Source organism: Oncorhynchus keta, chromosome 13 (genome assembly GCF_023373465.1).
Source record: "Oncorhynchus keta strain PuntledgeMale-10-30-2019 chromosome 13, Oket_V2, whole genome shotgun sequence".
NCBI lineage: Eukaryota > Metazoa > Chordata > Actinopteri > Salmoniformes > Salmonidae > Oncorhynchus > Oncorhynchus keta.
The window spans coordinates 51147179-51161540 of NC_068433.1; positions in this window are offsets into that span (position 1 = coordinate 51147179).

Consider the following 14362-nt stretch of genomic DNA (forward strand, 5'->3'; position numbering starts at 1 on the left):
TTTCTGGCTCTCACAGACCTGTAACTTCTTCTTTAAGAGGCTCCTCGGTCCTCCACTCGTTACCTGTATTAATGGCACCTGTTTGAACTTGTTATCAGTATAAAAGACACCTGTCCACAACCTCAAACAGTCACACTCCAAACTCCACTATGGCCAAGACCAAAGAGCTGTCAAAGGACACAAGAAACAAAATTGTAGACCTGCATCAGGCTGGGAAGACTGAATCTGCAATAGGTAAGCAGCTTGGTTTGAAGAAATCAACTGTGAGAGCAATTATTAGGAAATGGAAGACATACAAAACCACTGATAATCTCCCTCGATCCGGAGCTCCACGCAAGATCTCACCCCGTGGGGTCAAAATGATCACAAGAATGGTGAGCAAAAATCCCAGAACCACACGGGGGGACCTAGTGAATGACCTGCAGAGAGCTGGGACCAAAGTAACAAAGCCTACCATCAGTAACACACTACGCCGCCAGGGACTCAAATCCTGCAGTGCCAGACGTGTCCCCCTGCTTAAGCCAGTACATGTCCAGGCCCGTCTGAAGTTTGCTAGAGAGCATTTGGATGATCCAGAAGAAGATTGGGAGAATGTCATATGGTCAGATGAAGCCAAACTAGAACTTTTTGGTAAAAACTCAACTTGTCGTGTTTGGAGGACAAAGAATGCTGAGTTGCATCCAAAGAACACCATACCTACTGTGAAGCATGGGGGTGGAAACATCATGCTTTGGGACTGTTTTTCTGCAAAGGGACCAGGACGACTGATCCGTGTAAAGGAAAGAATGAATGGGGCCATATATCGTGAGATTTTGAGTGAAAACCTCCTACCATCAGCAAGGGCATTGAAGATGAAACGTGGCTGGGTCTTTCAGCATGGCAATGATCCCAAACACACCGCCCGGGCAACGAAGGGGTGGCTTCGTAAGAAGCATTTCAAGGTCCTGGAGTGGCCTAGTCAGTCTCCAGATCTCAACCCCATAGAACATCTTTGGGGGGAGTTGAAAGTCCGTGTTTCCCAGCAACAGCCCCAAAACATCACTGCTCTAGAGGAGATCTGCATGGAGGAATGGGCCAAAATACCAGCAGCAGTGTGCGAAAACCTTGTGAAGACTTACAGAAAACGTTTGACCTCTGTTATATACCCTTTGTTGGCAATGACAAAGTATTGAGATACACTTTTGTTATGCTCTGTCGCTGCACAACTATTTTCAGGTCTCTCCAGAGATGTTCAATTGGGATCAAGTCCGGGCTCTGGCTGGGCCACTCAAGGACTTTCAGAGACTTGTCCCGAAGCCACTCCTGTGTTGTCTTGTCTGTGTGCTTAGGGTCATTGTCCTGTAGGAAGTGGAAACTTGGCCCCAGTCTGAGCAATCTGGAGCAGGATTTCATCAAGGATCTCTGTACTTTGCTCTGTTCATCTTTCCCTCGATCCTGACTAGTCTCCCAATCCCTGCCGCTGAAAAACATCCCCTCAGCATGATGCTGCCACCACCATGCTTCTCCAGACATGACGTTTGGCATTCAGGCCAAAGCGTTCAATCTTGGTTTCATCAGACCAGAGAATCTTGTTTCTCATGGTCTGAGAGTCTTTAAGTGCATTTTGGCAAACTCCAAGCGGGCTGTCATGTGCCTTTTACTGAGGAGTGTGTTTCGTCTGGCTACTCTACCATAAAGGCCTTATTGGTGGAGTGCTGCAGAGATGGATGTCCTTCTGAAAGGTTCCCCCATCACGGCAGAGAAACTCAGGAGCTCTGTCAGTGACCATGGGGTTCTTGTGTAACGGATGTGAAACGGCGAGCTTAGTTAGCGGTGCGCGCTAAGTAGCGTTTCAATCGGTTACGTCACTTGCTCTGAGACCTTGAAGTAGTAGTTCCCCTTGCTCTGCAAGGGCGATGGGTAACAATGCTTTGAAGGGTGACTGTTGTCGTTGTGTGCAGAAGGTCCCTGGTTCGCGCCCGGGTATGGGCGAGGGGACGGACGTAAAGTTGTATGTACTGTTACACTTGGTCACCTCCCTGACCAAGGCCTTTTTCCCCCGATGCTCAATTTGGCCGGTTCGCCAGCTCTAGGAAGAGTCTTGGTGGTTCCAAATTTCTTCTATTTATGAATGATGGAGGCCACGGTCTTCTTGGGGACCTTTAATGCTGCAGAAATGTTTTGGTACCCTTCCCCAGATCTGTGCCTCAACACAATCCTGTGTCAGAGCTCTATGGACAATTCCTTCGACCTCGTGTCTTGGTTTTTACTCAGAAATGCACGGTCAACTGTGGGACCTTATATAGATATATAGTATGATATAGGTATGTGCCTTTCCAAATCATGTCCAATCAATTGAATTTATGACACGTAGACTCCAATCAAGTTGTAGAAACATCTCACGGACGATCAATGGAAACAGAATGCACCCGAGCTCAATTTCGAGTCAAAAAGAAAAGGGTCTGACTACTTACGTAAATAAGGAATTTCATAGTTTTTAATATATATATATATATATATATATAAATATGCCAACATTTCTAAAAAAATGTTTCGCTTTGTCATCCACGACTGTCATCCAGTCATCCACGACTGACTGTTCTGGGTAGGAACCCTCAGTCACACACCCCTGAAGAGAGAGGCTGCTGGTTCCTCTGCTTTGACTCTGTTCTGAGATCAGATGTTCTCTGTCTTATTGATCACTGACATGTAAACAGACAGGGGGCTTTGCTTGAGTTCATTGTGTCAATCCTCTCTGTAGACTGAGGTTGTATCAGTGTTAGATTTGATGTGTTCTGCTTTATTACTATTAGATACTGTAGAATGTTTGCTTTGATGAATAAATTAAAATGAAGATTTACCTTAAGAACAAATATTTTTGTTGTCTCTTTCAATAAACCAAAGTAGACTTTAATCTTAAATGTTGTTGAATGATATATAAATATATTCATAAAGCCTTGTTGACAGATAGAAAACCTTCAGACCTAAATAATGTCATTGCTTAGTTATATATGTTCTCACTTGAAACCAAATCGTCATCAACCACTAGTTCATACTAACACAAGATACTACAACGTTAACAGATTAACATGAGAGGTCTAGATACTACAATGTTAACAGATTAACATGAGAGGTCTAGATACTACAATGTTAACAGATTAACATGAGAGGTCTAGATACTACAATGTTAACAGATTAACATGAGAGGTCTTGCCACATGTAGTAGATGGTACTCCTGATTCATCTTTCGTGGAAAAGTTTTTAACCTGCTTTATTTTTAAAGGCTGTAATCTACAAATGTAGGACCTTAATTTGATCACCCTGTTGCAGGAGAACTGTCCTGCAATGCAGGAAATGTAAAACATTTAGTGTATTTGAGGTTTAACATGGCTTCTGAAGTTTGAAATTTCAGACTTGATTTTCCCTGATGATAAACACATCACTACCAACAAAAATGTACATTCATTGTAATCCACATTATAATTCACATTTCCTGTTACTGTTGGATTATTTTCCTGCTGTAGCAAATTGGCTCAAATTAAGAATGCTATTAAACATTTCCTCAATATCTTGGACACTCACCAAAGTGATCACACCCGTACTTAGCAAACCGCTGAGGAGAGTGAACATCTGGAGACAGTGCTGCTCTATTCTGGGACAAGCAGAACCACCCAGCCATGTCTATGTAAATCTCAGTTTTACTCTCACAATTACCAGTCTAGCAGTTGAACAGTTTCACTGCCTGAAATACCCTGGACTGGGCCAGATGTGGAGAGAAGGGGTGGAGATGACTCAATGAAATGAATGGATGATTAAATCGTCCACCAATTTCAGTCACATTGTGGTGACTATTATAGAAATGATACGCAGCACTGCTAAAAATAGCCAGGAATCAAAGTGTATCGATCTAATCTCTTTTCCCTAGGTTAACAAGAGGTGAATACTTCTGCTGGAATTTTGATTCCTCTGCAAATGCTGCCCTCTACTGTCATTTTCTGTGGCCTTTGTCCTATTTTTTTGTCCCTTTTTTCAACCATATTTATCATAAGCCTGGGCTGTCTATTCAGACACAAGTTAAACGTGAGAAACACTAACTGGCACAATGGTGTGAGGTGTCAAGACGATGGAATAGGAGGAATCTCATGGCATCGATGTTACCATACATATGGACAATATTCCAGGCTTGGTTTGCACAGAGCCTTCCTCGCCCCCACCTCACTGGTGGAACACACTAGTTAAATGGCCCTCCAAGGTATGCCCCTCTCCCCTGCCCCTGCCCCCTGATGGATGGTTGTCCTTTTCAAACGACGCCTTCATTGCGCAAATGTGTTTAATTAGCGGAAGGGGCTTTAATGAACCCTGATTGGTGTGTGTATGTGTGTGTCGCAGATGGAGGATGGGAATGACCAATGTTTGAGAGGGATGCACTCAGTCCAGCCCGGGGACAACGGGTTACCATTTAACAGCACCTGAGAGAAGGAGATATCGTCGGTCCATGAATTGGGCGACTATATTTAGCATTCCGAATCTATTTGGTGCAGATACCGTAGCCTGTTTCACCTCTTCCACGACTAAACACAGTAAACCAATGCTATTTCTGGAAAATATGTATAAAACTTTGGTGTCAGTGCCATTTGCAGCAAACTATCAGAGGGGAAAGTATATGAATGTGTCCAGGAAGCTCAAGATGGAGGACATACCATGATATAGTTGTGGGGCTATGACATCAAACTGAGACCTTCACCTTGGTTAATAGTTCCATGTTGTTAATGGCGGTCAGGCCATTAAGCCCATTACCCCCAACAAACTCTTTAGCTGTGTTTGGTTTCCCATTGACTATTAAAATCAACTCCGGTCTAAATCCAATTAAAACATTGTTCACAAAATGTCTGAAGAGTATCGCAAGGGTAGAGGGGATCCAAAAACGACTGTTGTTGTAATCTCTTTGTAAATTACTCAGATGTTACCAAAAATAGAAGCTAGCATGACAAACTAACTGAAGCTATAGCATGCTAGCTAACCAAATACGTTGTCAAGTTTATTTTGGTCTCATGATGACAGTGGAGGCTGCCAGGGGAGAACGGCTCATAACGGATAGCTGAAATGGAGCTAATGGAATGGTATCGTGGTCCTTCTGTAGCTCAGTTGGTAGAGCATGGCGCTTGTAACGCCAGGGTAGTGGGTTCGATTCCCGGGACCACCCATACGTAGAATGTATGCACATATGACTGTAAGTCGCTTTGGATAAAAGCGTCCGCTAAATGGCATATATATACCATTCCAGCCATTATTATGAGCCGTCCTCCCTTAAGCAGCCTCCACTGCAGGACGAGTTTTTTTGGAAGAATTACAGCAATTGGCTCAATTTACATTCAAAAGCTAACTTTGGTAATGACCACTAATGTCTATGGGAAGGCTAGGAGACATGCTTCTCCTTCGACGCCATATCATTCGTTGCTGAATTTCTGCTGGAACATTTTGACATTTGAGTCATTTAGCAGACACTCTTAGCCAGAGCACACATCTTCAACTTTTTACATTTGAGTCATTTAGCAGACACTCTTATCCAGAGCACACATCTTCAACTTTTTACATTTGCGTCATTTAGCACACTCTTATCCAGAGCACACATCTTCAACTTTTGACATTTGAGTCATTTAGCAGACACTCTTATCCAGAGCACACATCTTCAACTTTTGACATTTTTTATACTTGGATTCAAACCACACAACCCTGGTGTTGCAAGCACCATTCTCTACCAACTGAGCCACACGGGACCTCTATTTGCATGGACTTTGCAGGATATTATGGGATTGATAGTCAACAAAACAATTATATAGCCTATGTAAGGATGTGTAACCAGATGTGTTTCGTTATCTAATACAGTTTATCAGATTCAGAACACACATCTAGTACATTTCCTGTTGCGTTAGTTTATATTGCCATCCAATCCCATTCCAAGTGCGATAAAGTACAGTAGTGCATACAGGTCCTGGACTGATATTGGTTCATAAAATGCTTGTCGACCACTTGCCTTATCTCAGCAGATTATAATAGATGTGAGTGCATGTGTCCTTATTGGGATGATATTCACAAAATACAGGACATACCAGAATAGGGGACTTTCTTGCCGGCTCGTTGATGCTACAAATCGACCAGAGTGGGTACTAACATCCTGATAAGTGACTCCTCCACACCGGGAGAGGGGGTGCCTGGGTGGTTTCTGAGTCCAAGCCATCATAAACACCTCTGCCCCTGACCATAGAGCGAGAGGATGCGGCACTCACCATAGTGACATGGAACTCTGGTGACCACGCAGGTGGAAGCAATGCTCGAAATAAACAGATAAATGAGACAGAAAGAGGGGGGCTGCGGATGCAGATAACACCACAACACGACGCCTCCGTCAACGAGATTTACTGTGAAGTGGGGCTACGGAGGGGGGGGTGTGGGGAAGGTGGGTTAACAGCCAGTCGTAAAGAACCGGGGGAGGGGTTGCCTCATAGGGAGAAACAAGGGAGAACGGGAGGAGAGAAAGAAAAAGAGAGAGAAAGAGAGAGTGAGCAAGAAAGGGACGTAGATAAAGCCTGAACCGGCATCATGAGCTGTGCACTGCCCTACGACTCCTTGCCCGCACGGCTGAGCCCCAGGCGAGCGGTGAACTGGGAACGTGAGCAGCTAGCGGCGCAGAGGCTCTCCTCTCCCAGAGGGCTGAGCCTCCTCAACCCTTCTACTGGGCTTCGGCGGCACTCGGCACTCCCCGGGTACATGCTCTCGCCATTCCAGGAGCAGCAACACCAGGAGCACCAGGATCAGCTGCAGCAACAGCGCCTCTCATTGTCCCTGTGCTCCGAGGCCTCCATGGCGCCCCCTGCTCCTCACATGGGTGGAACCCTGCCCTGCTGCCGGCCAGTGGGCGTCATGCCCCTGCTGCGCCTGGCCCTGCTGGCCTTCAGCTGCCTCTTTTGGGCGGCCGGTCTGGCCATCTTTACCCTGGGCGTGTGGGCCCAGGTATCACTGGCCGACTACATGCTACTGTCGGCCAACCGCTACCCCAATGCCCCGCTCATCCTTCTGGCCACGGGGGCCACCATCACAGCCTGGGGCTTCCTGGGCTGTCTGGGAGTGGCCGCCAACCTACCCTTCGTGCTGCGGGCATACGGCTTCATCCAGTTGGCGGCACTGATGGCAGGGCTAGCCGCCGGCCTCTCGGGCCTGTTTTACCGCGAGGACATAGCCGGAGGGTTCCGTAGCGGACTGCAGCAGGCAGTGGCGGGCTATGGCGAAGATGAGGGCCGCTCCAACGCTCTGGATAGCCTGCAGAGGGCACTAGAGTGCTGTGGGGCCGAGGGCTGGCGTGATTGGCTGACTTCCGACTGGGCCAATCAGGACGCAGCCTTCTCACCCATGGGCAACGGCTCCTCTGTGTCGCTACCCGACAGCTGCTGTATGCAACGCATGGGCTGCAGAAACCGACCCTTGCCAGCCGTGGGCAGTGAAGGGGTGGCGGCTGCTGGGATCCATCCCCACGGATGTTTCCGGAAGGTGTTCAGTTTCGTCAATGATAACGTCTTCCACATTGCTGCTACCGTGCTGGGGCTAGCCTTCACCCAGATAGGTGGCATCGCCCTGGCCTGTCTACTAGCTAATCGCCTGCAACCAAGACTACACCGACCAGTCGCACACTAATAAAGAGAGTGGGCAATACTGGACCTTGACTAGGGATCAACCAATCAACGCAGAGTTATACCATTTGGCCTGTACAAGGCCTCGAACTTCAAATTTGGGATTTTGTGTAGAAGAGGAAAATGGAGGACATTTATTTTTACTGTCACTACTGTAATCCAAGGACGAGGTTAGCTGTGACATACCTGCTCCTCTTCATATCTACTCACAATGTCTTTCTCCGTCCAACAATCCTGAGGTATTTACTGTATAAGACCGACCATTGACTGACTGTAAATATACTGCCTGCTGTTCATGAACAAATGTGAACACGGTACATATACATGTGTGAAATGACTGTTTAACAAGATTTGCAGTGAAACAAAGTGTTATTTTATTATGTGCTATTTTGGCAGTCATAATAACTCATTTAGTTGTTTCTTGTAAATAATCCGGCACAGAGAAATGTAATATTTACTGTTATATTTGAACAGTATGATTGTTATGATCAGACCATAAACTCTTAGAAAAAAGGGTTCCAAAGGGGTTCTTCGGGTCTCCCCATAGGAAAATCCTTTTTGGTTCCAGATAGAACCCTTGTGGGTTCAATGTAGAACCCTTTGTGGAACAGTGTTCTACATGGAACCAGAACGGGTTCTTCTAAGTGTTCTCCTATGGGGACAGCCGAAGAAACCTTTTAGGTTCTAGGTAGCACCTTTTTTCTAAGAGTGTATTGACTATACCATTTTCCGTTTTGTGATATTTGTCTTGTATATCAATATAACGTAAGGATCATTTCATGGTCAAGTAACTGAGACCTATGGAAGTCTATCATACAAAAAGTAACCATCTATATAGCCAGGAATTAAATAGGGATTGTGTAGGCGGGGGAACTGTCTTCAAAATGTCTTGTTCCCCTAATCATTTTTAATAGACATCTATTCCCATTATAGGCTGTTTCAACACCCGCCTCCTAATTTATGTCTTGTGTACAGCCCAATGGATCAATACATTCGCTAATGTGATCTCACGAGAACCATTTATCCTCTACACTCCAATACTCACTGTGCATTTGGTTCTCTTCCTCTTGTAATTGTGTTGTGTGTGTGTGTTGTGTTCAACGTATTATAATTAAGCAGTAAGGTTGAGGGGGTGTGGTATATGGACAATATACCACGGCAACGGGCTGTTCTTATGCACGACGCTACGCGGAGTGCCTGGACACAGACCTTAGCCGTGTTATATTGGCCATATACCACAAACCCCCGAGGTGCCTTATTGCTATTACAAACTGGTTACCAATGTAATTAGAGCAGTAAAAATACATGCTTTATGACACCAGTGTCAGCCAATCAGCATTCAAGGCTCAAACCACCCAGTTTATGTGTAACATCTATTGTAATGCTTATCAGTGACGGTGAACCTGACACACAGACATTACCTCGTGACTGATGAACAAAAGACTTGTGTCATACGTTGTGACAGAGAATGGGTGTACTCCAGTCTGTTGGTTGTCCTTGACATGCGAGGCACAAACACCTGACACCCCTGTACTATTCATGTTGACGTGGCTATAATCTGATAAACACAACTTGTGTATATAAAAATATATTTCACTGGAAAGTACATTTCACAAAAATACTCAAAGGAAAGGACGAGGGTGAGTTCCTTACCGTAATGAACTACACTCCAAAGACAAAACTATCTTCTGAGGGAATCTTTGAAAACAATAGTGTGTGTTGATGTTTCTGCAACTCTTTATAAACCATCTGTAGTGTATATTCTTTATGTATTTTGTGACGGTATATATATGACTTACCGTTGTATACATTTAAGCTATGGGAATATGCATGATAGTGGCCAATTGTCACAAATGCCTATACTGTAAAACATTTCCAACGAAGCCTTCATGATTAAAATTCCATAGTCAAAATCAAATAAAATGTTATTTGTCACATACATATGGTTAGCAGATGTTAATGCGAGTGTGGCGAAATGCTTGTGCTTCTAGTTCCGACAATGCAGTAATAACCAACGAGTAATCTAACCTAACAATTTCACAACAACTACCTTAAAAACACAAGTGTAATGGGATGAATAATATGTACATAAAGATATATGAATGAGTGATGGTACAGAACGGCATAGGCAAGATGCAGTAGATGGTATCGAGTACAGTATATACATGAGATGAGTAATGTAGGGTATGTAAACATTATATTAAGTGGCATTGTTTAAAGTGGCTAGTGATACATTTTTTACATACATTTTTCCAATATTAAAGTGGCTGGAGATGAGTCAGTATGTCGGCAGCAGCCACTCAATGTTAGTGGTGGCTGTTTAACAGTCTGATGGCCTTGAGATAGAAGCTGTTTTTCAGTCTCTCGGTCCCAGCTTTGGTGCACCTGTACTGACCTCGCCTTCTGGATGATAGCGGATTGAACAGGCAGCGGCTCGGGTGGTTGTTGTCCTTAATTATCTTTATGGTCTTCCTGTGACGTCGGGTGGTGTAGGTGTCCTGGAGGGCAGGTAGTTTGCCCCCGGTGATGCGTTGTGCAGACCTCACTACCCTCTGGAGAGCCTTACGGTTGTGGGCGGAGCAGTTGCCGTACTAGGCGGTGATACAGCCCGACAGGATGCTCTCGATTGTGCATCTGTAAAAGTTTGTGAGTGCTTTTGGTGACAAGCCGAATTTCTTCAGCCTCTTGAGGTTGAAGAGGCGCTGCTGCGCCTTCACCACACTGTCTCTGTGGGTGGACCTATTCAGTTTGTCCGTGATGTGTACGCCGAGGAACTTAAAACTTACTACCTTCTCCAATACTGTCATGTCAATGTGGAAAGGGGGGGGGTACTCACTCTGCGGTTTCCTGAAGTCCACGATCATCTCCTTTGTTTTGTTGACATTGGGTGTGAGGTTATTTTCCTGACACCACAATCAGAGGGCCCTCACCTCCTCCCTGTAGGCCGTCTTGTCATTGTTGGTAATCAAGCCTAACACTGTAGTGTCGTCTGCAATCTTAAAGATTGAGTTGGAGGTGTGCATAGCCACGCAGTCGTGGGTGAACAGGGAGTACAGGAGAGGGCTCAGAACGCACCCTTGTCGGGTCCCAGTGTTGAGGATCAGCGGGGTGGAGATGTTGTTACCTACTAGAGGTCAACCGATTAATCAGAATGGCCGATTAATTAGGGCAGATTACAATTTATAACAATCGGAAATCGGTATTTTTGGATGCCGATTTTGACCAATTTTTTTTTACACCTTTATTTAACTAGGCAAGTCTTACTTTCAATGAAGGCCTAGGAACTGTGGTTTAACTGCCTTGTTCAAGGTCAGAACGACAGATTTTTACCTTGTCAGCTCTGGGATTCAATCTCGCAACCTTACGGTTAACTAGTCCAACGCTCTAACCACCTGCCTCTCATTGCACTCCACAAGGAGCCTGCCTGTTACGTGAATGCAGTAGAAGCCAAGGTAAGTTGCTAGCTAGCATTAAACTTATCTTATAAAAACCAATCAATCAATCATAATCACTAGTTAACCTCTTGGTCCTACCTGGCACGCAGGCGTCCCATCTAGAGCTCTGGAAATGCAAATGCGCTACGCTAAATGCTAATAGTATTAGTTAAAACTCAAACGTTCATTAAAATACACATGCAGGGTATTGAATTAAAGCTACACTCGTTGTGAATCCAGGCAACAAGTCAGATTTTTAAAATGCTTTTCGGCGAAAGCATGAGAAGCTATTATCTGATAGCATGTAACACCCCAAAAGACCCGCAGGGGACGTAAACAAAATAATTAGCATAGTCGTCGCTACACAAACCGCACAAATAAAATATAAAACATTCATTACCTTTGACCATCTTCTTTGTTGGCACTCCTAGATATCCCATAATCACTATTTGGTCTTTTTTTCGATTAAATCGGTCCATATATAGCCTAGATATCGATCTATAAAAAATAGCGTTTCATAACGTAACGTCATTTTTTAAAATTCAAAAAGTCGACGATAAACTTTCACAAAACACTTCGAAATACTTTTGTAATGCAACTTTAGGTATTAGTACACGTTAATAAGCGATAAAATTCATCAGGAGGCGATGTCAATTCTATAGGTGTCTGTTTCGAAAAAATGTCTTGGAGAGAGCTCGACCAAAACATCCGGTCGGAGACCGGAGTGAATCGATTCCCTTGATTCGGTTAGACCAAGAATCAATTGCGAATCAAATGACAAGACTCTAGACAACGTGTGGAAGCTGTAGGCAATGCAACCTCGGCCTCATTTAATTTGATTCACTTTGAACAATTCCTTGAAGTCGCGGATGGATATTTTTTTCCATTTTCAGTGATCAGATATTCCTGCACTTTTCGATGAAACGCACGTTCTGTTATAGTCACAGCCGTGATTTAACCAGTTTTATAAATGTCTGAGTGTTTTCTATCCACACATACTAATCATATGCATATACTATATTCCTGGCCTGAGTAGCAGGGCACTGAAATGTTGCGCGATTTTTAACAGAATGTTCGAAAAAGTAGAGGGTCGACTTAACAGGTTAACTACACATGGTTGATGATATTACTAGTTTATCTAGCGTGTCATGCGTTGCATATAATCGATGCAACGCTGGGGGATGATTTAACAAAAGCGCATTTGCGAAAAAAGCACAATCGTTGCACGACTGTACCTAACCATAAACACCAATGCCTTTCTTAAAATCAATACACAGAAGTATATATTTTTTAAACCTGCATATTTAAATAAATCCAGGTTAGCAAGCAATATTAACCAGGTGAAATTGTGGCACTTCTCTTGCGTTCATTGCACGCAGTCAGGGTATATGCAACAGTTTGGGCAGCCTGGCTCATTGCGAACTAATTTGCCAGAATTTTACGTAATTATGACATAAGATTGAAGGTTGTACAATGTAACAAGAATATTTAGACTTAAGATGCCACCTGTTAGATAAAATACCGAACGGTTCCGTATTTCACTGAAATAATAAACGTTTTGTTTTCGAAATTATAGTTTCCGGATTCGACTATATTAATGACCAAAGGCTTGTATTTCTGTGTGTTATTATGTTATAATGAAGTCTATGATTTGATATTTGATAGAGCAGTCTGACTGAGCGATGGTAGGCAGCAGCAGGCTTGTAAGCATTCATTCATTCAAACAGCACTTTTGCCAGCAGCTCTTTGCAAGCACAGCTCTGTTTATGACTTCAAGCCTATCAGCCTAATGGCTGGTTTAACTGATGTGAAATGGCGAGCTAGTTAGCGGGGTGCGCGCTAATAGCGTTTCAAACGTCACTCGCTTTGAGACTTGGAGTAGTTATTCCCCTTGCTCTGCTAGGGCCGCGGCTTTTGTGGAGCGATGGGTAACGCTGCTTCGAATGTGGCTGTTGTCGATGTGTTCCTGGTTTCGAGCCCAGGTAGGGGAGAGGAGAGGGACGGAAGCTATACTGTTACACTGGCAATACTAAAGTGCCTATAAGAACATCCAATAGTCAAAGGTATATGAAATACAAATGGTATAGAGAGAAATAGTCCTATAAATACTATATTAACTACAACCTAAAACCTCTTACCGTGGAATATTGAAGTCTCATGTTAAAAGAAACCACCAGCTTTCATATGTTCTCTTGTTCTGAGCAAGGAACTGAAACGTTAGCTTTTTTACATGGCACATAATGCACTTTTACTTCTCCAACACTTTGTTTTTGCATTATTTGAACCAAATTGAACATGTTTCATTATTTATTTGAGGCTAAATTGATTTGTATTGATGTATTATATTAAGTTAAAATAAGTGTTCATTCAGTATTGTTGTAATTGTCATTATTACAAATAAAATAAAATACATTTTTAAAAATTGTCTGATTAATCGGTATTGGCTTTTTTGGTCGTCCAATAAATCGGTATCGGCGTCGAAAAATCATAATTGGTCGACCTCTATTACCTACCCTCACCACCTGGGGGCGGCCCATCAGGAAGTCCAGTACCCAGTTGCACAGGGCGGGGTCGAGACCCAGGGTCTGGAGCTTGATGAGTTTGGAAGATACTATGGTGTTAAATGCTGAGCTGTCGTCAATGAACAGCATTCTCACATAGGTATTCCTCTTGTCCAGATAGGTTAGGGCAGTGTGGTTGCGTCGTCTGTGAACCTATTGGGGCAGTAAGCAAATTGGAATGGGTCTAGGGTGTCAGGTAGGGAGCAGGTGATATGGTCCTTGACTAGTCTCTCATATTCCACTATTTTGCCCAAAAACTAATCCAGGGAGTCCTTCCCCAGTGCTTCCTCTTTTAAGATATAAACTGCCAAATGTATCACCAGCTTCTCAGATTGGCAGGCACAGCGCTTCCATCTGCATTTTAAAAGCCTTGGATGCTAGCTGGGTTTATTTTATGACCAGGACCAGTGCTGGAACTGAACCCAAGTATTAAATCTTCTGCATCGGGAATGGTCGATTCTGCCTGGGCCTCTCTGGCCAGACACAGTCACAGTGTTGAATTATGGGTACCTGTATGACATCTCATTTCAAACCAAGACAGGGGTGATAAGATCTCCTGCACAAGGAAGCAATAATGTGCCCTGGTCTATTTTATTGGCAATTAACCACACACACACACACACACACACACACGTTCAACCAAGGCAAAATAGACTAGAGGGATGTCACATGACCATAATGACAACATTCAAGTGAGTAAAAT